Source organism: Delphinapterus leucas, chromosome 18 (genome assembly GCF_059928025.1).
Source record: "Delphinapterus leucas isolate spDelLeu-1000000601 "Yukka" chromosome 18, BTC_Dleu_Yukka2, whole genome shotgun sequence".
Taxonomy (NCBI): Eukaryota; Metazoa; Chordata; class Mammalia; order Artiodactyla; family Monodontidae; genus Delphinapterus; species Delphinapterus leucas.
Genome location: NC_143146.1, coordinates 44,349,946 through 44,373,287, shown reverse-complemented (window position 1 = coordinate 44,373,287; position 23,342 = coordinate 44,349,946). Strand labels below are relative to the sequence as shown.

At 37.7% G+C, this 23,342-nt stretch overlaps 1 long non-coding RNA gene across 9 annotated transcripts in view; it reads left to right on the top strand.

Moving 5' to 3' along the window:
* The first annotated feature begins 11,565 nt into the window (after positions 1-11,565).
* Positions 11,566-23,342, top strand: part of LOC115802468 (uncharacterized) — a 75,264-nt gene continuing 63,487 nt past the window's right edge. For 3 of the 9 annotated variants that reach the window (XR_016388671.1, XR_016388672.1, XR_016388669.1), the window contains exons 1-3: positions 11,578-12,214; positions 19,592-19,762; positions 21,388-22,574. This is a non-coding gene — a long non-coding RNA (uncharacterized LOC115802468). Of the gene's footprint in view, positions 12,215-17,410; positions 19,763-21,387; positions 22,575-23,342 lie in introns of all 9 variants that reach the window. The other 6 variants (XR_016388667.1, XR_016388665.1, XR_016388670.1 and 3 more) reach the window with 6 other exon arrangements.

Here is a 23,342-nt window from a genome sequence, read left to right as displayed (position 1 = left end):
TTCTGTCTAGCAGCTTTGCATGGTTCCTTCACCGATGGAGAAGTTATCCACTGGTACTGAGACAGAAATGATAAATATGCCATTTAAGTTTCAGGTAATTTAGGAGGGTTTGATCTTCATTGGAAATTAAGATATTTTAAGTTAATAAAAGGTCTTCAATCTGCATTTCTGGGAAGCTAAATTAAAGCATCACAGAACATTTTCAAAAACAGAAAAGCCATTTCATTTGACTAAAAACTTAGTTTTAAGATGGCAGAAAGTAGCTTGATAATTTTCTTTTAAGAAGGAAGGAAAAACAAGCCATTAAAGAGAAATTCTTCCGAGAGAATTAAAACATGTGATATACCTTTGACTTGGCACTCCTTCCATTCTGGAGACCTTTTTTGATAACTGTTTTCATCACAGAATGATTTAAAGTAAAATAAATTGAAATTAGAATAATTATTTCCCAATGAGTGGCTATTTCCATTTAAAACCAAAAGCCAACTAATTATTGCTTTTCCCATAAAATTAAATATGAAATCTACATTATGTAATTGTACACTTATTTCCCCCTTTGTGTATTCTAATTTCTTCCTCAGAAACCTAAGATGCCATCTTGCAGACTGCCTCCAGTGGCTACGATTTTGGCAGCAGCAAAGGACTACTTTGAACATTTTGCATCTAAGGTGGCTTTGGATACCTTTGGATAGAAAGTACAGTCTGAGCCATTTTACAAAATGTGTGGCCATTTTACAAAACAGCTTGACAGTTCCTGCAAATGTTAAACATAGAGTTACCCTATGATCCAGCAGTTCCACTACTAAATATATACCTAAGGGAAATAAAAACTTATGTCTGCACAAAAGCTTGTACGTGAATGTTCATAGAAGCATATTTCTGAAAACAAAAGGTGGAAAAAATTCAAATGTCAATCTGACAAATGAATAAACAAAATGTGGAATATCCGTACAATAGAATAGCATTCAGCTATAAAAAGGTATGAAATATTGATCCATGTTACAACATGGATGAACCATGAAAGCATTATGTAAAGAAAAGCAGCCACTCTCAAAACATAACATATTGTATGGTCACATTTATATGAAATGCCCATAATAGCAAATCTGTAGAGACAGAAAGGAGATTAGTGGTTGCCTAGAGCTGAGAGGGTTGACAGAATCAAAAAACATTGTTAATGTGTAATGGGTTTCTTTGTGAGGGGACAGAAATCTAAAGTTGGATTGTTGTGATGGTTACACACATCTTTTAGTGGTTACACTAAGAACCACTAAATTGTATACATTAAAGAGTTAAATTATGGTATGTAAATTACATCCTAATAAAGCTGTTAAAATTATAATTTTATATTTATAAATTTGAAAATTCATCCAAAATGACAAATTCTTAAAACATGCAACCTAACAAGAATAACCCAAGAAAAGAAACATCTAAAAAATCTATATCTACTTAAAAAGTTGTTTGTATAATGAAGTACCTTTACAGAAAATGATTTCCAGGGATAAATGGCTTTCCAAGTAAATTCTTCCAAATATTTAGGGAAGAAATATTGGTAATCTTACATAAAATCCTTCCAGGAAACATAAAATAATATATTGCTCAAAAATTTTATAAGGCAAACATAAGCTTCAGATCAAAACTAAAAATAATATTACAAGAATAGAATCATAGGCCAGTTTCTCTTTTGAACATGTATGCAAAATTTGTAAACAAAAGCACAAACTGTATCCATGGTATGTAAAACAGTAATATATCACAATCAAAGTGGCTTTATTCTAGTAATGCAAGGTTCGTTTAATGTTCCCACATGAAACTGATCCCAGGAATGAATTAGAGTGGGAAAAAAAGTCATTTAAAAAAGAAGTCTTGGGAATTCCCTGGTGGTCCAGTGGTTAGGACTTGGCGCTTTCACTACTGGGGGCCTGGGGTTCAATCCCTGGTCAGGGAACTAAGATCCTGCAAGGCATGAGGTAGGGCCCCCCCAAAAAATGAAAAAAAGAAGTTTTAACCATGAGAAGCACAAGAGTGAATAAAAATAACAGATACACCTTATGAAAAGTAGGAGAAGATTATGGAATATTTGAAACTTTTAAAACAAACAGAAATTGCTAAAGATTCAAGAGGATGTGACAAATGTTGTACATAGGCAAAAAATAAAATAAAATAAAATATACAAATGATGGGAGCCCAAACATCCAGATACCCAAGTTCCATCTCTGGAAATCCTCATTCAATGGGTTCTGGATTTCCTCTATGTTTAAAAACCTACAGGTGATTCTGATAAGATTCATAGAAAATGTAAAGCTTCTGCTTTACAGGGAATAATACCATATTATTCTGTTATTTTATAGTTATATTAACAGGTTGTACTATTCACAGATAAGTCTGATGTCAAAATGCACTCCCCACTAGGGTTAAAAAAGGAACTAGTACTCTCTACTGCTACTTGGTGGCAGCATGCATATACTGCAATGGCAATTATTGTAGGAATCCAAATTAATGGAACATTTTAGAATTGGAAGACTACATAGAGGTCACCTAGTCAAGCTTCCAACTATTATAGTTGTGAAAACTAAGGCCCATATAAATGAAATGATTTATCTCCAAAGAGGGTTAGTGAAAGAGTACGAAATAAAAAATACCTCTGAACTTTTAATTTAGTGCTATTTTTATTAATCTCACTATTAGCTCAAACTTCAGTGTGACAGGTTTGGGATTGAATTCTTGCTTGAACTTAGTGGTTGCATGCCTTTTAGTAAGTTACTAAAACACTTTTAATTTCGCTTTTCACATATGTAAAATGGTGAGCCTTGACTGATATAGAGTATGAGATAGCCTAGCACTGTTTTTAACACAAACAAGTACTTAAATTTTTTTGCCTTTCATCCCTATTAGACAACCTCTATTTTCTTAAGAATAAAAGAGTCTTTCGGCTAGCAAAACACCACAGAGCTGACCACATTCTGGCAAAAGATATAGGATTCTTTTCCTTACTGGGGGGTTCTTTATACCTGATATTTGAACTGCACTGAAACATGAACTTCTCTTGTTTATACTGTATTAATGGACTTGATAGATGAATTTTAAAAAGTAATATGCAGGAATTAAGCTGCATTACTCTCAAGAAATATAATTCGATAGTGGTGGCTAGAATGATAAACAGTGTTTGGATAGGGAGTCCATATTGGATATGAACAACCTGTACCCCCGTTCGTCTATTAAGAATAAATAGAATCCTTTTAAAATCTGTTTTAAAGGACAGTTATTTTCTTCTACCTATTTAAGTTACCTCAAGAAAAAGACAATCTCCTGAATCCTTGTTTAAAAGGCTTTTATAAAGCAAATAATTTTTTGCAACATTTCCCAAACTTTTCATTATCAAATTAGCTGAGGCTTCTCAACGATTATCATTTCACAACAATATCTCCATTTTCACCTTCTTTAAATGAATTGGCCTCATAGATGTGCCATTAAAACAGAGCTTCACCCTCAACATATTTTAAAGTTTGTATTCAAACAGTATGAAGAAAACAGGATCAGGGAATTCAGCCACAAAAGTGAATGGATTACTGATACATGTTACATCATGGATGCAACTAAGTGAAAGAAATCAGACACGAAAGGCCACATATTGTATGGTTCCAATTATACGAAATGTCCAGCAATGGCAAATCCATACACATGGAAAATATTATACATTAGTGGTTGCCAGGGATTTGGAAGAGACGGAAATAGGGAATGACTGCTTAAAATGGTTGTAGGTTTCCTTTTGGGGTGATGAAAATGTTTTGCAACTAGGCAGTGGTGACAGTTTCACAGCATTGTGACATTACTATATTCCACTGAATGGTACAGTGAATTGTAAAATGATCAAAATGGTGAATTTTATGTTATGTTCATTTTACTACAATAAAAAGGAGAAAGAAATAGGGAAAGACTTTGAGTTTGGGAAAGTAAGGTGAACTGGTCAAGAAGAAGACAGCTCTACTATTCAGTGTTCTCTCAGCTCTCTCAGTGCATTAATCCTCAGCAAAAAGTAGCCTGAACTTGTCGATGACAGTCATTCAACAGAGTCCAGGGAAAAGTAAATAAAATAAAACCCAACTCTTCTTCTTTAGCACATCTATGACAGGTTACCTTCCTGCTCAGCCACATGGACATTCATTAGGACGTTTCCATTTATGTCTCCTCTACTTCAGTACTTTACTCACAGCTCATTCACACATGTATGCAACAGCATTTCTTAATTTAATGGACTCTGCAGTGCTGGTTGTGATCAGTCTCATGAAAAGAAAAGGGAAGGAGGAAAAAGCCTCCACATTGGCTTGGTGGTCTTGGGATGAAATGGATGTAGAAGACAGTTTGATTGTCAAACTGGAAACTTTTATTTTCCTTTTCCTCTTCTTTTTATCTTTCCTATAAGGTCTTCTGTCCACTTCCCACTGCCTTGGAAAGACACTAATTAGCTGTTGGATTTGTTTTTTGTTAAAACAACTATTGTTTTAGATTTCTTGTTGTCTGCTGAATGTTATTGTTTTTACTGCCAAATGAGCTCCGGTGGTTGATGTAGGGGGTCGCTTGGGAACTTAACTTTTTCAAGTTTAAGTGGAAAAGTTTTTTTGTTTGAATTGGCTTTTACTGGGTGCTTCAAGATTTGCTCTTAGCTCTTTGATGGGGGACTGAGTAGCACTATGTTTCCTTTGAGGTCCCAGTAAATAAAGGGTCCCATGTCCTCCTGGGCACTTTATCGTGATTTTGCTGTGTGTGCTCTCTAATAGCCAGACGCAGATTCCAGGAAAATGACATATAAATGAATATAAATAATCTAATAGTTTTAGAATTTGCTTTGGCCATACTCCTGGTCTCATTCTACTTCTTGTAGCAGATGGCTTTAAAGACCATTAGCTATGTATATATTAAATATAATATACATATACCAATATTAAATATTATATTGGTGTATAAATGTAATATATTACTGTTTAAATTAGTGTATAACAATTATGTTTTATATTAACATATATTTTTGCATAGCATATATTGTACACAAAATATATGACTAATGCAATATATTTATATGTTTAATATGTTCACTATAATAATATATCATGCAATATTGATTATAAAACAATTACATAATATATAAATATATAATTATTATTATCTGATATACTACATTATATTTAAAGTATTCTATATAACACAATACATAATGTATTATTATAAGACAAGTATATTATATAAATATAATACTTATATAAAGTATATATATTTTAATTATACATTACACATACAAGTATGTATAACTATTTATAATTTTATTTATGGAGGAATCTGTTCGTAACAATTGATGTAAAAATATGCAATAATTTAAATCAAATGGGCCATAATCTCACTACCTACACATAACTACTTTTAAAATCTTGAACCCTGTCTAAATCATGCTTACATATCGCTCAACCTGTTTTTCTACACATGCACATATACACACATTTATACACAATATATATGTATACTACCCGTTTTCAGTTCAATGTATATAAATATATGATATATATAATTATATTCCTGTGTATGTATAAATTTATAAATCAAAGGTATGTGTAGGGCTTCCCTGGTGGCGTGGTGGTTGAGAGTCCCCCTGCCGATGCAGTGGACACGGGTTCGTGCCCCGGTCCGGGAAGATCCCACATGCCGAGGAGCGGCTGGGTCCGTGAGCCACGGCGGCTGAGCCTGCGCGTCCGGAGCCTGTGCTCCGCAACGGGAGAGGCCACAGCAGTAAGAGGCCCGGGTACAGCAAAGAAGAAAAAAAAAAAAAGGTATGTGTATAGGTATGTATTTCACATATTTATATAAATATATCATATAAATAATGTATGTGTATATAAATACATGATTATATACATACATATACACAAATAGACTTATTTAAACAAAAGAGACCTAAATAAACAGTTCTCGAAAAATAAAACTAGTTATGTCTCACTGTTTCAATAACAGATTATAGTTTTCTACTGTATGTGCTTCTGTAATTGTTATGAACAATTCCCATTTGTTGAATGTTAAGTTGTTTTAATTTTTTGCGATTATTAATGAAGCTCTGAAGAATATGGTGGGCAAAACTACTTGAAAAACTCTCCTAAAAGAAAAGAGTTAGGTATGCTAGGTTAAATGTAAACAACTTATTTTTAAGTGCAAGTCTGATTTTTGAAGTGTGCAGTAGAAATTTCCAGGACCCCTGAAAGAAGGGGGGGGAACATGTGTAAGAGTTATAGCTATATTAAGAGTGGATTGAAGATCTTGATAGCTTAGAACAGAAGCTCGCAATCCTGTTTTTATGGAGCCAAATGGCAAATATTTTAGGCTTTGTGGACCAAAGAGGCAAAATTGAGCATATTATTTAGGTACTTAAGTAACCATTTAAAATATTACCAGTTAAAATGTGAACATTATTCATAGCTCATAGGCCATAAAAAATAGGCAGCTGTCTGGATTTGGAATAAAGGCCGTAGTTTAATGACACACCTGACCTGCCATAGAGACTTGTTGTTAAAATGGCCATGACCACATGGGAGGCAGGAGATAAGGCTCCATCCCTACTAGATGGGAAGTTAGAACTAAATCTATCTATCCCTAGCTTCACCTTTAATGAAAGGGTGTGCCAGTAAAAAATGTATCTGCTGGCAAAGGGAGACTAAGACCAAATTCTCTTGGCCTCTGCTCTGGGTAGGAAACAGGTAGGAAATCTTGAGAATTCTGAATCCCAGATCTGTGTTCACCGTGTTTGTGTTGCAAATTTATTTGTGGTCTTGCAAACAGAAGGTAAGAAATTACCTTAAAATGCTCCCAGATCGGTGGTATTCCAAACACAGAACTAAACACTCTCTGGAGAGGTAGACCTTCAACCCAGGCCTATAGCCTTCCCACAGAAAAAGTTTAGCTAAACATGAGCTCATGATCTAAATTTACACAATAATGAAGAAATCAGCTACAATGGGAGAGAATCAGCAAAAACAATCAATACCAGAATTAGATTCCCAAGGCCATCCATTGAATGTTGGAATGATCAGGTGCAAGGCAGAAAATATACATAAAACTAGAACTGAAAAAAGGAACAAGGATGTTTTAAAAGACTGGGTAGGATCTTTAAAATATTTTTAAAGTCCATGTCATTGATAAAGCTAAAAACTCAAAGGTTGTGTAAAACAGCAGATTAATCATGGAGAAGAGTGAAATTATGCTGTTTTTAAAAATAAGGCAAATCAGATTTTCTGCCTAATTATATAAGTACATTTCTCTTAAAAAAATACACATATTTTAAAGACTTATTGGCTGTAAAATAACTAAAGGATATTTCAGAGGGCTTCTCTCCAAAGAAAAGTGTGAAGTAGCAAAACACAGAAAGTCAAGGGGAAAAAATGTCAATATATACATTGCTGTAGGGTGAAGTAAGCCTTAGGCCAGCAACAATGTGGAGGAGCTGACCCTTAGATACTTACAACTAAGCTGGAATCTTGAAAAAGTTCAACTATTTATAACTAAAAAGATTTCTTAAAATTAATAACCAAGTGTTTTAATTGACATCAGAAGAGCAAAACAATAAACCCTCAGAACATAGAAAAAATAGATAACAAAGATATGAGCAGAACTTAATAAAACAGAAAAAAGTATAAAATTGAGGTGATTTAGTAAGTCAAAAAATATTCTTTGAAAATATTTTAAAAACACACTTTGATTAAGCAAAACAAAAACAAAAGTAAATAATACACAGAAAGAATCAGGACAATGTTATAGCAGAGAACATATGAAATGCCAGTAAATTTGAACATTTATGTAAAGTGGACAATTTCCTGGCTCCTAGAGTTTACCAAAACTGACACAAGAAGAAATATATAGCTGGAGTTCTTTCACCAGTAAAGGAATTAAGTCAATAGTTTACAATCTTTCACCAAGAAAATAACAGACCCACCCAGATCGTTTGGATGGGGAATTCTATCAAACTTCTATTAAACAGATAACATCAGTATTAATAAAGAAAAACTTCTAGAAAGTAGCAAAGGAAGAATGCTCCTTTATTCATCTTATGAAGTCTATATAATCCTAATACTGACAATAGATTAGGACTGTAAGGAAAAAGAAATTTACAGGTCAAATTTACTTGTAAGTATAAAAGCAAAAATTTTGATCTACGATATTAGCTACCCAAGTTCACTAGAGTAAGAAAAAGCATGAGCAAGTTAGGTCATCCAATGAATGAAAAGGTAGTTTAATGTCAAGAATATATATCAATAGATTGAAAACACCACATTTTATTTCTTTTATCTGTCTCTTTAAAAAATTGATAAGTACTTATATTGATCTCTCTTGTACTAGGCACTGTGCTAAGTCACTTACATATTTACTCCTTTAAGCCTTCTATTATCCCTGGGGGAAGGTTCTATTTTCCTTCCATTTCTTAGGTAAGACTCTAACCCCCAGAAAAGTAAAGTAACATTTGCAAGTTTTTGTGAATGGTCAGTGATGGGACCAGTACAGGAACATCCAAAGTCTGCGCTTGGAAACAGTGCCCTATACTGACACTCACACTACAGATGAAAGGAAAGGAAGCATGCACTTACCATATAAATTAAATCTCACATTACACGTTGAAGGAAAGGAACCATGCACTTACATTATAGATTAATACCCACATAACAGGTTAAAGGAGAAAAAAGCATGTGCTTCTCTCAAAAGTTGTAAAGAAAGCATATCTATTTCTAAATATATTTCCCAATTTCTTTTGCTTGTTTTCTGACCTTTGTAGTGCATTCTGCCATGAGGAAAATTTTAATTCTTATATAATTAAATGTATCCTTTTTTCTTTGAATCTTAGTAAGGTGTGCCTCATGAATAATTTATTTCAAGTCTACCAGGTTTCTGATACTTTTAGAGTTTCATTATTTTTTTACTTTTAACTAGTTGCTGTATCTAGAATTTAGTAATGATAGCCATATTTTCCCACTTTTGTTGAATAAGTTTTGCTACTGACCCAAAATGTCCATTTTATTTTAATCTCAAATCCCTTATGCTCTTGCATCTAATTTTAAGATGTTTCCTATCCCACTGGTTGTTTTGTCTATCTGAAACAAAATGCTACTTTAATTATAATGTAATTATAATATAATAAATGTAATTAGTAAACATAATACCATATATAATAAATAGCATAATATAAAATAACAAAATATAATTTACCATATAACAAGGTCAAAAGGGAACAAAACTATACAATCACTTGAAATATCCCCCAAAGATATTTTATAAAATTCAATATTCATTTCTAATTTAAATGAAATAGTAAAATAGGGATTGATGAATGCTTCCATAGTAAGACGAAATTATATATCTAAAAGAGAAAGAGGTAAATGATAAACTTTAGTAACACTGGCAATAAATACAGGACAAGATGAAGATGCCTGATATAATTTTAAAGAAAAAGTATTATGTAACATTGTCTTTGCAGCACTGATGAGTTCAGTGAAAAGAGAAGCTCATAGAAAAGAGTATCTCGTTCTTCTTAATGTCTGTACACTTGTCCATTGCATGAACATAACAGCTTATTTAACCAATATGTTACTGATCTGCATCTGGATTTCTAGGTTTTCATGGAATTTTATTATGCATAATGGTTACAAACTCTAGGACTTCCTCTTAGGTTTATATCTTTTGAAAGAAACAGTATCTCCGTAGATGGGTTATGTGGGTTGGCTGCTAGCAGACTACGGCTACTTCTCAGTTCTTCCCTTTACATTCCTAGTCAATGTGAAAACGGAAGGCAAGAAGGTCTTCTGTTTAGAGACTCTAAAGATAGGTCTTGGTGATAAAGTCTTGGTGGTAAAGGCTAAAAATATCAACCCAGAACAAGTGTTTTTCCAGCTGTAACTATGTGTGATTCCCTTGGTTTTATTCTGTAGAGGATGTAATAAGACAAGACTGTAGGATCTGCCCACAACGTGCTTCCAGTAAGATGAGCTAAGTCAAGTACGGTGGCATATCTAATTCAAGACAAAATATAATGGCTCCTTTTCTCTCATAGCAAAACTTTGTGGAGTGAATATCGAAGTCACTGTAGGCTCTTAATTAAAGGAACACAATACATCTTGTATTGGAAGGTGGTTATTCTGGTCTCTTTGCAGAGATGAATTGGAAATTGTCTAGAAGAAGGAAAATTAGCTTAACCAAAGTTAAACTCATAAATAATTGAGCATCTGTGGCCTATGTTTCTCTTTGATCATAATTTCTCCCAATTTATAGAACTCTTTGATACCCGATTAATCATTGTCAAAGATGCAATTAACAATGATTATTACTGTGTATTAGGTTTTGCCTGGGCCCTGAAGAAACCATCCTAAATTACGAGCTATGATTGTCACTTGATTTTCTCACAAAGAACAATCAGAACTCCTGGTCTTAAGTGGCTTGGAATGTGAAACTAAGAAGTCTCTTAGATATTATTAGAGGACCCCAGAGAGCCCGTTGGTGGAAGTTTGGAAAACATTGGGCTTCTTAAAATTAATTCTTGTGGTGTGTTACGAAAGATGACTGAATCAAAAGGATAACAGTGTTTCTGGTTCTGTTGTTAGCGTTCTCCATGGAAACATCACGGAAGCTTCTGGACTCAATTTCCTTCCCTATGTGTGAATGTCACTGAAAATATCCAACTCCATTCTATCCCCATATAACTTCAGAAACTAAGCAAAATGAAGACTCAAAATTCATTTCAAATAATGAAAGGAAGATATAATGTAGAATGGAACTGGGAAAATGTCTGGTTTAAATTCTGGAAAGTACCAACTATACAATTCTGGATAAGTTGCTTAATCTTGCTTAGTCTAATTTGATGCCCATCTCACAGGATGTTATGATGATTAATTTAATATCTTTGTATAACATATAGTGTTATGTAACTTCTTCTTGTTCTTCTTGAGTAAATTCATATCTTTAAGGAACTCACTTTAAAAAATAGTTACTTGCTTAAATTACTCTTACCTTCTATTATCAGCTGAATTGTGTCCTGCTCAAGTTAATATGTGGAAGTCTTAACCCCCAATACCTCGTAATATGCCTGTATTTGGAGATAAGGCCCTTAAATAGGTAATTGAGGTCAAATGAGGTCAAATGGGTGGGCTCTATTCCAATATGACTGGTGTTTTTATAAAAAGAAAATATTAGGACACAGACATGCACAGAGAGAACAAAGTAATTATTAGTAACCACGATCATGTCGTGAATGCATGGAATACGTCACCATTTGCCAACCACCGTGTCAAGTCAGCAGAAACTACAGAAATTAAGAGCTCTCCGCAGAAATTCACACACCCTTGCACCAGGTAAGGGACCACAGGCAGACGTTCACTCAGCCTCTCATGTGTCCCTCACGGAGTGCACGCTCTCTCCTGGGCGGGGCGAGCACAGACATTTATTGGGAGTTTTACTACTTTTAAAATGCGTTGATACAACCATGTCTCACTGGATGAGTCAGCAAACGCTTTTTGTAAATCCCAAATTCTCCACACCTCCTACCTTTCGCGCTGCCCTAATCTCAAAGCTCCCGCCCCTGCTCCTCAGGCAGCGTTCCCATGTGAGGCGGGGCTGCGTGCGGAAGCACGGCGAGCGCGCAGTCGTCCTCGAGCCCCGCCCCCACGGAGCCGCCCGCAGGTTTGAACAGTATCCCCGCGCGCGGAGGGCTATGAGGCTGGCGCCAAGGGCCGGCGATTCGCCGCGGGAGGCGGCGCGGGAGCCGGCGCGGGAGCCGGCGCGGGAGCGCGGCATGGAGGGGCTGGTCTAGCTGGGGCTTGTGGCCCTACGTCGTCTGGCTGCGACGCGGGTCCTGCGCACGCTGCGGGGCCGCAGCCGCCGGGCGGTGAGCGCCCGAGGGGCCGGGAGGCGAGCCGGGGACCTCAGGCGGGTGTGGGCATCGTGTCCACAGCCAGCGTCCCCGAAGCCGCGCTCGGGCCGTGATCACTCGGTGAAGCTGCGCTGCGACACAGCAGCTGACTTCTTCCCGCGCTGTGAAGACCTGTGCGCGCTGCAGGACTCAGTGCCTCTGCCTGCGGGAGGGCCTGCTGGACTTAACGCCGACCGCTTCCACGGGGTTGACTGGGTGCCGCTCCTGAGCACCCTCTGCCCTTGATCTGTATCCAGAGCTTCTTCCAGCCACAGCTGGGCGAGACAGGTTTGTAGTACCCGCTTCCAGGGGCTGTCGTGTGGGTGCTGCGAAGCGGGGTTTTAGATGGTGCAAGGTGGAGGCTGGGCACTAGAACCGGTGCCCAGTGCCCGGGTGTGCGTGCACTAGACAGGGCGTGCGGCCTAGGACTCCTGCCAGCTCGGTGACCCCGGCCGAGTGCCTTAAGGCTTCTAGGTCTCAGTGTACTCATCTGTAGCATGGGCTTAACAGGACCCACTCTCCGTGGCGGTTACAAGGATGCACTGTGTTAATGCTTCTAGACTCTACAATGTAGAACACTTAGCACAGTTTGGAGCATCGTTAATGGTTGCACAGATGTTACCTGGTGTGTTGAATGACTTTGCCTGGTACAGACCAAAGCGATTAGGAAATTGATATATCCCAGCTTCATTTCCTTTCCATTAAAACAGTTCTCAGGATAAAAAATATATATTTTTTTTATAAATTCGTTTTATTTATTTATTTAGGTGCGTTGGGTCTTCGTTTCTGTGCGAGGGCTTTCTCTGGTTGCGGCGAGCAGGGGCCACTCTTCATCGCAGTGCGCGGGACTCTCACTGTCGCGGCCTCTCCTGTTGTGGAGCACAAGCTCCAGACGCGCAGGCTCAGTAGTTGTGGCTCACGGGTCTAGTTGCTCCGCGGCATGTGGGATCTTCCCAGACCAGGGCTCAAACCCGTGTCCCCTGCATTGTCAGGCAGATTATCAACCACTGCGCCACCAGGGAGGCCCCCCAAAGTCTTTTTTTCAATAGTCATATCATATAGTAGAAAGAGCACCGGTGTGAAGGCAGCTTAGGGTTTGAATTCCAGGGCTTATGCTCTCTGTGGCCTGTGCAGGTTACTTTTGAACTGCAATCCCCACACTTGTAAAATGACATTAAAAACCACTCTTTCTGAGGGTTCTTACAATTAATTAAGCAGGTTATGTGTGTAACGTATCCTGGCACTTGAATGAGTTGTTAGAACCAAGGGCTGCTGGAGATGATGCTTCTGCTCTAGGTAATCTCCCCTTCTACTGGGCAGCAGGTAAACACAAGCACAGTAGTCAGTGCTCTGGAAGAAGTGAGTTCTGGTGCTGCAGAGCACAGAATCTTTTTGTTTTTTAATTTAATTTTTATTTTATATTAGAGTATAGTTGATTTACAATATCGTGTTTGTTTTAGGTGTACAGCAAAGTTATTCAGTTATACATATATCCATTCTTTTTCAGATTCTTTTCCCGTGCAGGTTATTATAGGATATGGAGTAGAGTTCCCTGTGCTATGCAGTAGGTCCTTGTTGATTACATATTTTATATATAGCCGTGTGTATATGTTAATCCCAAACTCCTAATTTATCCCTCCCCGCCACCTTTCTCCTTTGCAGAGCACAGAATCTTAACAGGGAAAGTTCAGGGTAGGCTTCTTGGAGGAGGTGCCATCCTTTCTAAGGATAGTAGAACCTCCTGGGGTGGCAGGAGGGAGCAGTGTGTCAAAGGTTGAGAAATATAAGAAAATATGGCAAAACTAATATACAGGACTGTAACTCAGGGTTTGGGAAAGAAATGAGAATTGATACTGGTAACCTAGTGGGGACAAACATAAAGGGGCCTTGTTTGTCCTGTCAGAAGTTTGGATGTTTATCCTGAAGGCTGTGGGAAACCCTAATAAACAATAAGATGGACTTCTGGTTTAGAGGCTCATTCGGACCTCCATGTGGAAGGCAGTTGATTGGGTGCAGGGTGAATTGTAATCTAAAGGTCCCACTTAAGTTATAAAAGGTTGGACTGCATTTTGGAGATCCGAGAGAGAATGGGTGGGGCCTGGTGACCAGCTAGAAAAGGAAGGGCAGCAAGCTTGGGTGACAGTTTACAGCTGCATCTTTTTGTGAGATACAGAGCACAGTAGGAAGGGATTGAGGGTGGGGAGAGGATCTTACTTGATCTTTAGTGATATAGAGGGGCCTGGTAGACGGGTCTGGGCCCAAGTTTCAGATCTGGGCTTTTTGGGAGGACAGGTGTTTGAAGGCATGGGAGATACTTAGGTTACCCACAAGACGATACAAAGAATCATGGGTCTGAGAGCTTTTTAAGTGAGTGTATGTATATATATTATTTTTAAAATTTTATTTATATATTTATGGCTGTGTTGGGTGTTCGTTTCTGTGCGAGGGCTTTCTCTAGTTGCGGCAAGTGGGGGCCACTCTTCATCGCGGTGCGTGGGCCTCTCTTAAGTGAGTATATTTGAGGATGTTTATAAGCTGAGAGAAAGTAGCCAGCAGAGGAAGGGTGTGAAGATTTAGGACAGGAAATGATTGTTCATTTGTTTTCAAAAAGCTGAATACTTACCGTGTGCCTGGACTTTTTCTAGGATCTGGGGTTCACACCATCTGTTATCTCTTCTGCAAGGACAGCTCCACTCATCCCCTTGGTGAAGAGAAGTCAGATTATTCTTTGCATCCCATTCAGGTGTAGGAACTGTTCTGTACCTCTGAAGGGACTTTACTTAAGCAGAGTAATAAGTTAGAAATCAAAAGAAATTACAGCTGGAAGGGACCTGAAAGGCCACTGTACTTAATTTTGCCACATATTTTACATTGAATGTAACAAAAATTTATTGTTGAGCCCATTCTCTTCAGAGTTCCTTCACTGAACTTCCTTTATGTCTTGCATCCAGTGGGGCTAGCTTGTAGATTTTGGCCTCCTCCTAAATTTGCTTCTTCATCCCTATTACATTTTGCCCGGACTATGGCAGAAGCTCCTGGGTGGTTTCACGGCCCCTGGACTCCGTTCCTCTGTTTATCTGCCTACTCAGTTTAAGTGATCTTCTAACGTAAAAACATACGCTTAAAATAATGCTGCTAATGGCTTGCCCACACAGAGTTAGTGCATACTAGCCTCCCAGCGTGTGCTCTGCACAGAGGCGTGTAGTCTGAACTGTGCTCGGCCAAGCCTCATGGGGCTCTTTGGCCCTGAGGAAGGGGAGCTTTTTGTGATCACTCCCTTTATCTAATTGGTCCTTCAGCAGCGGGGTGCCTTTTTCTAATCAGCGGAGGCACCCTTACTGAGCCAGTGGTAGCCCCAGGCCTCATCACCTGTGGGATACAAGCCATGCTCTCTCCCAGGCTTGCTTCGGCCAGCATCTCTACTTTCTTTTCTGTCTCTTCTCACACTTTGACCCCTGGCCTTTAGTCATCCCCACCTGCAGTATTTAATGTGCCCAGCAGGTGTCAGGCTTGAGTGTCTTTGCACAGATACTCCCTGTGCAGTTAATGCACATTGTACTCCAACTCTGCATACTCTCATCTTTCTAGATTGTACTTCAGGGTTATCATGAAGCCGTCACTTAGACATAAGTTTTTGCCTCCATAGGAACCTCTGTGCATAAAAGTTATGTTTATTTATCTCATGTGGTTGAAATTTTGATTTTATATATCTTCCTCCTTAATGAAGGCTTTAAGGGCAGGAGTCGTTTCTAATCCTTAGCACAGAATAGATGCTTTGTTTTTTATTTAGATGCTTTTTTTTTTTTTTTTTTTTTGCGGTACGCGGGCCTTTCACAGCTGTGGTCTCTCCCGCCGCGGAGCACAGGCTCCGGACGCACAAGCTCAGCGGCCATGGCTCACGGGCCCAGCCGCTCCGTGGCATGTGGGATCCTCCCGAACCGGGGCACGATCCTGTGTCCCCTGCGTCGGCAGGCGGACTCTCAACCACTGCGCCACCAGGGAAGCCCTTTAGATGCTTTTTAATCATGATAAAATATATGGTTTAAATCACTCATTTTACAATAATTTTGGTTTAGGTTGTGACAGAAATAAAGTTTACAGAAGTCGTGTTCCTGCGATTAGAAATAAAGATGTGACCTTCTAGTTGTGTAAAGCTCTTAAATGCTGTGTAAGTGCGTCGTGTGCGCTAAGGAACTGGAGTTAAGTGGGGTAGTTGTGAGAGAGAAAGACTTAACTATGTTAACAAAGGTAAGCCTTCATTGTGTCCTGCCAACATTTGATAGTTGTTTTTGGGGCAAACTAAACCAATAAAATTTTAAACTTGTTCTCCCCATTAAATGGATTGAATAAATCGGCCACTTTGGTGCACCTGTGTGTTGCGAGTTGTCCACTTGGAGATGGAGGTTTAGAAAGTGAGTTTCAGTCTTGTTTAAGTCTCTTCCCATCAGACTGGTCTCGTGATTTCCTACACACCATGTTACTTCCTGTCTACCTTTTCTTGGTGTTGTTCATGCCTGGATTGTCTCCTGTGCCTGCTCAAACCTTGGACCATTCTCATTTGTACCATGGAAGTTTGTCATGCTGGATACTGTCAGAACTAATTTTACTTAAGTTTGTGTGAAGCCACAAACCACACATTTTGTATATTTTCTGTTTTTTGTGTTTGTCTGTATTTTAATGTTTCTCTTCAAGAAACATTATGGGAAGGGAAATAGCAAGATGTAAAGAGCAAAAAAGTCATGATGATCTTTAAATTGTTAGAACATGTATCTGCAGTCATAATTATAATAAACTGTGGTATGTGTTAAAATAGGAAATATATGTAACGTCCCGTAAGAGCAGCAAACTCAGTGGTGTTAGTGGGGGGGTGTCATGGAAGTAATCACAAAGCAGGTGACTGCAAGTTGGGGTCCTGAAATATTAGTGTGTGTTCCTTGTGTCCAGTAGTGGTCTGGAGGGGTCAGGAAGCCTGCCTTCAGTTTGAGGGAACAGAGGGTTTGAGGTTCTCTCTCTTCTATTGCTCTAGTATACTGCATAGCACCTAATAAAATACTGGGTTTATAGTTGACATTTACATTGCTGATTGATCATCAAGATTGGCATGTATCATTGGAAATGGAAATAGGAAGAGTCTTATGCTTTTTAGGTTTTTCTTTTTTTTCCTATGTCTGAAAAGGTATGTAGTATTTTACTGAGTGGTTGGGAATAAAGTTTGCAGTGTTCAGTGTATTCAGTTTTAGTATCTAAATAGAATTAAACTGCTGCTGTTAACTGGAATAACACTTTGTTACTGACAAGTTTTAGAATGCATCTGTTCGTCAATTGCCTGTTTGGGAAGATTGTAGTTAATGATTTTAAGAATGTGGCTATAAACCTCCAATTGACTCAAGAAAAGCAAATAAGTCAAGGTTGACAAATGTATAGGCTCTTCATCTTATTGTGTATGTGTGTGTGTGTGTGTGTTTTTTTCTGTTATTTGTCAAGGTGTAAAGAACTCTATCGCTCTTAAGACAGTAAACGTCACGGGGTGTAATCTGACATGGCAGGGAGCAGATCACATGGCCAAGATCTTAAAGGTGATGTTTTTATGTTTGAACTTTCATGAAAACATATGTGATTGAAGCACATTAATATATTGGTACAAATGGCAGTTAATTTTTGTCTTTTGATACCTGTGAATGCAGCTTTCGTTTTGTTGAAAGAATATGACCAGTTTTCAGTTTGGGATTCTACCATTTAGTAAAGATAGTCCACTTAATTTTAGAAATAAGAGATTTAATATATAATACATAATAATATTTTTATGTAGTTTTAGTTACTGAAAACATTGATTGTGATACTGTCAAAAAACTATGCCATTATAGTCTTCAGGACTTAAATGAATCAAGTGTTTATTAGCTGCTGTAGTTTATAAACTAATAAAATCACTACATCAGCAATTTGTAAATACAGTTTTTAAAATAATGCCTTACCAACTTTACAGTGGTTATAATGACTGTATTTAGGCCTAAAGGTATTTAATAATTTGACATGAAGCCTTTTTAATAGTTTGATGGTGCAGATCAGGGATAGGTAAACTATGGCTGGTGGGCCAGATCCAGCCTGTTGCCCGGTAAAGAAAGTTTTTTTGGAACATAGTCGCACCCATTGTTTAGAAAGTGTTTTTGGAACATAGTCGCACCCATTGTTTAGAAAGTTTTTTTGGAACATAGTCGCACCCATTGTTTAGAAAGTGTTTTTGGAACATAGTCGCACCCATTGTTTACATGGTAGCCATGGCTACTTTCACCCTAGTTGAGTAGTTGCAACAGAAACTGTGTAGCCCGCAAAGCTGGAAATGTTTAAATTTAGATTTTAAAAATTGAAAAATTCTTTGAGCCTATACAGGGCAAATGCATTGACCCCTGCAGTTGAAAACAGTCAAGAACTTGGGTGCCGAAATGGCCTAGGTTCAAATTCCCTTTCTCCCATTTCACAGCTAGTGACCATGGACAAATCACTTAATCTCTGTGCCTCATTATGAGGTTTAAATGAACTAATTTGTATAAATAGTGCCTGGCACATAATAAGCACTGTGTAAGTGATTGCTGTTATTTCTGCTTGCAGCTTTTATAAGTTATTGTTAATAGAAAAATGACACTAATGATTTTCGTTTTAGAGTGTCAAAGGCACTTTGAGTCTTTTATTTTTTCAAGAATGTAATAAGACTTTTTTCATTTAAAGTCAGTGTTCCCTATTACCATAATTTATTTTATGAATATAAAGAATTGAATGTCTTTAAGACAGTACTTGTGGTTAAATGTCAAACCATTATTTTCCCAAGGCACATCAAACTGGCTCTGCATAGTCCAGGCCTCTAAAGTTTGTGTGCATACCCTAGGTAACATGTGAGATCTATTTTGTAATAGTTTTTAAAATAATGCCTTGGACTTCCCTGGCAGTCCAACAGTTAAGACTCTGCGCTCCCAATGTAGGGGGCCCAGGTTCGATCCCTGCTCAAGGAACTAGATCCCACATGCATGCTGTAACTAAGAGCCCGCATGCCACAACTAAAAGATCCGGCATGCCGCAAGTAAAGATCCGGCACGGCCAAATAAATATTTAAAAATAATAATAATAATAAAATAATGCCTTAGATTTAGGAAAAGAAAATATTAGAACCTATTTGCCTTTGTATCATTTTTAAAATATCTGTGTGGTTTATAATGTACATACATTATATGTGTAGAACTTTGTGTATATAATTTGTTAATAAATAAGATGCATATTAAAAAGTTTTCTTATGGGTTGCCCAGTCAGGTGTTTGGAGACCAGTGGAGGACAGAATGATGACATTTAGAGCCTCAGCAATGATAGAATTTAGAACCAATTCCCTGACTTAGAAGATCAGGAAAATAATTCATTGACTGTAATTGAGTTGTCCAACTTTACATAACTGTTCAGAAACAGGTCATCCAGTGACTGGAATCTAATCACTGACGGACTAGAATGTGGGTCACTGGACTCGTGAAGCAGAACTGACTGTTTAATTTCTCAGCTTGATTCTCCTGGCACATATGCTTGATACGTGTGTGTGTAAACCTCTGACATAATAAGCCATACTCAGTAGGCACACCCTGTTTCCTTATTGAAGCATCTTAATTTTGTCCCATTAAATCTTTGAAGTATCAGACTACCAGAAGGCACGAGGAAACCTGGGCTGAGAGTCTTCATTCCAGGAGACCTGATCTTGACTGTATGGCTGGTTTGAGGCGCATCACTCTGAACTGCGACATGCTCATTGGTGACATGGGTGCAAGTGCTTTTGCAGAATCTCTTAGTGAGGATTTGTGGCTTGTAAGTAAATTCTAAAATTGAAAATAATTGAATTTTTAATATGATACATGCTTAGCTTTTGGCATGATACTGTTGTGATAGGAATTTTTTTTAAAGCCTCATTTTTCTGATAGGTTTTATTTTGCTTGTCAACTTTCTCTATGAGTTGCATATATTCATTGTAGAAAATGCAGAGTTACAAGAGAACAATTACCTATAATCTTAATACCCAGACATAATCACTGTTCATTTTGGTGTATATACTTTCAGTCTTTTTTTTTCTATGAATATATTTTGTACACTTAGGGATTACAAAAATAAAATTGTAGTATACTTGCTATTTCATATTCCTGCTTTTTTCATTTAATGATGTATCATGTAGTATAGCATCATATTGATGTCCCATAGTTTAATCAATTCTTTGCCATTAGATTTAGACAGTTTGTTTTTCCCTGTCAGAAACATTGTGAATACATTGTGTATACATCTCTGTGTCCATCGGGATTACTTCTGTAGAATAAGGAACTAGAAGTAGAATGACCTGAGTGTGACATATTTTTAAGACTTTTGATACACATGGCCAAATTACCATCCAGAAATGCTATGCCAATCTGTAGTATACCCCAACAGTGGATGTGAAGCCTGCCTCTCACAAACACTGGCTTGCAGCACTTGTAAAAAAATATAAAACTACAAAAATGAGTACCTCTCCATTTTCTATGCAAGTAGGATTACTCCAAATCTTATAACATTTTTCAGTTAATTTAGTAGGAGCATTTTAGCAAGTCAGTAAATTTGCATCTCCTGCATCATTTTTTGTGATTGTTCAGTATTCCATTATATGAATATGCCACAGTGCACATAGCTTATCCTTTCTTGTGTATAAGCTTTGTCCAGTTTTTCAGTTACAAATTGTACTCTGATATATATCCCTACCTATATCTCTGACTATTTCTTTTGGTTAAATTCTTAGAAAGAGAGTTGTTGTATCAAAAGGGTATAGACATTTTGAAGACTTTTCTTACAGAATCTTGGCTTAATCTGATAGGAGAATAACCACATTTTGTTTTATTTTGTATTCATTTGATTTCCTGGTGAGGTTTACTGGCTGTTTGTATTCATTTGGCTAGTTGGTTAATTACACCGTGTGTCCATTCTTCTGTAGTGAGAGTTTGTAGGGGCTGTATCATATCCTGTCAGATCCATACGTCTGACTTGCTATTTCTGTATGTCATGAGGTGTTGAAAGACTCCAGTTATTTTAATGTGATGGTCCACTCAACACTTAAATAAATGACTCATGTTAGTTTCCTTTCATGTAATAGTTTTTAATACCTGTGCTTTTGTGATGATCCCTTTTGTTTAAATGAGTAGGTTGTTCAGCCCCAGAACTACTAGAAGTCATGATCATTTGTTCTGGTTTTTGTCTGACCTTTTACCGCGAGAGTTCTTGGCCATCATACTTTCATGATAGGTTTTTAGTATGTATTCTCTATTCACACATTGCTTGAATTTGTTATTAGTATGTATTCTCTATTCACACATTGTTTAAATTTGTTATTATTTGTATCCTCTTAGACTTGTCTTTTTTGCTCTAAAACTAACAGTTATTACATTTCTTCTATTTTGTTTTCCCCTTTTAACTAGTTTCAAGTGTGATTTGGAGCTGAAGATCGTGATCAAAAGAATGCAGTGCATTTCTGAGTTCCACCAGGTTTTGCTTGTGAGGTTTACGTGCCACTGCCGCCCTTGCTAATTATGAACTGAGGTTCATTTTGTGATGCTTTTTGCTCACAGGTTATATATACAGTTATTCTTCAGTTCTGTAATTGTAAAATATGTTGGATGATTTATTGGTACTAAAGCCAGGGTTATCATTGCACATCCAAGAAGAGGTTTTTAAATTGGATTATGCATTACGTGTGTGCGTATACGTTTCTTTTGTTTTTCCATACCCAAAATTACAAACCTGCGGTGAATTGTCTTGGGCAGGACTCTTCCACACGTGAGAAAATGAGAGTTGTCTATATGTTAAATCTGTAGAGTTACTAAGTGACCTTTTGTCTTTCATCAAAAACACTTGACCTGCAGTAGTGTGGCCTCACCAGTGAAGGAGCAAAGGCTTTACTAAAGGCCCTTGAAACCAACAGAACTCTGCTCTTTCTGGATGTAAGAAAACATCCACTTGTTGGTATGTGGTCACTTTTTAAAAATTGATTAACACATAGCAAAACAAAAAGAATTTGTTCATGTATTGACAGTTTTTAAAACTTAATGTGTTTAACTTTCCTCATTGTATACAGTTGACCCATGAACAACGTGGGGTTAGCGGTGCCGACCCCTACGCAGTTGAAAATCTGGGTATAAGTTTATAGTCCGCATCTGTGGATTCAACCAACCTTGGATCGTGTAGGACGATAGTACATATTTGTTGAAAAATACCCGTGTGTCAGTGGACCTGCGAGGTTTAAACCCATGTTGTTCAAGAGTCAACTGTACTTTTCTAGTGTTGCACTTATGTTTTTAGCAGGTAATTTACTAATTAAAGTGAGTTATACTTGTAAATTGTTCTTATCCCTACTCTGAACAGAGGTGGACCTAGATACTAAACCTGCTTCCACCAAGAGCATTATTTCTTTCTTGTGCAACCTCTGAATTCTTGCAAAGAGTACTTTATTCATTTGTCAGATTCACAAGTAATTTTTTTAATATCTTCTGTGTGCCAGATACAGGTTTAGGCACTAGGGATAAAGCAGTGAACCAGACACACAAAAGTCTTGCCCTCGTGGAGCTTACATTCTAGTGAAGGAGTTCAGATAGAAATGAGTAAACAGGTAAGTAATATAATTTTAGATAGTAGGAGGTGCAAAAATATCTTAATGTAAAGAGAGTGAGCGGGGGCAGGTAGGACTCCATTGAATAGGTTTGTTAGGGGACAGCTTCACTGGAGAAGTGGCATTTGAACGGAGACCTGAATGAAGAGAGGAGCAAGCCATGGAAGAACTGGAATAAGCACATTCCAGGACAAGGAGGCAATGCGTATGCAGGCATGTAGATGGGTGGAGTATTTAAGGAAAAGCAAGGAGGCCAACATGGCCAGAGTACTGAGTGAAGAAGATGTGGTATGACATGAGGTCAAGAAACTAGCCAGGGGTCTGCTCTTGTAAAGTCTTGCAGGCCAGAGTAAAGATGTGGATTATTCTATATGAGTAGAAGGTTTTGAAGTGGAAAAAGGCATGATCCAAATAGTATCTGAATAAGATGACCTGGTATAGAGAATAGACTTGGGGGGATAAAGAAGAGAAACAGGGAGACCAGTTAGGAGACTATCACAGGGGTCCAAATAAGAGATGTTTATGGCCTAGGTTAGGTTGGAACTTTGCAGCAAGTGAAAAGTGGTTGAATTCAGGTTGTGTTTTGAGGGTGTATCTAACAAGGCTTGCCGATAGATTAGATGTGGGGTATGAAGGGAATAGTAACAAGGAGACAAGTCGTTGATGATTATGTGTGCAACTGGGTGGTACCACTTAGAAGAAGGGGGCTGATGGGAGGAGCAGCTTTTGAGGGAATATCAGGACTTTGGTTTGTTATCTTAGATGCCC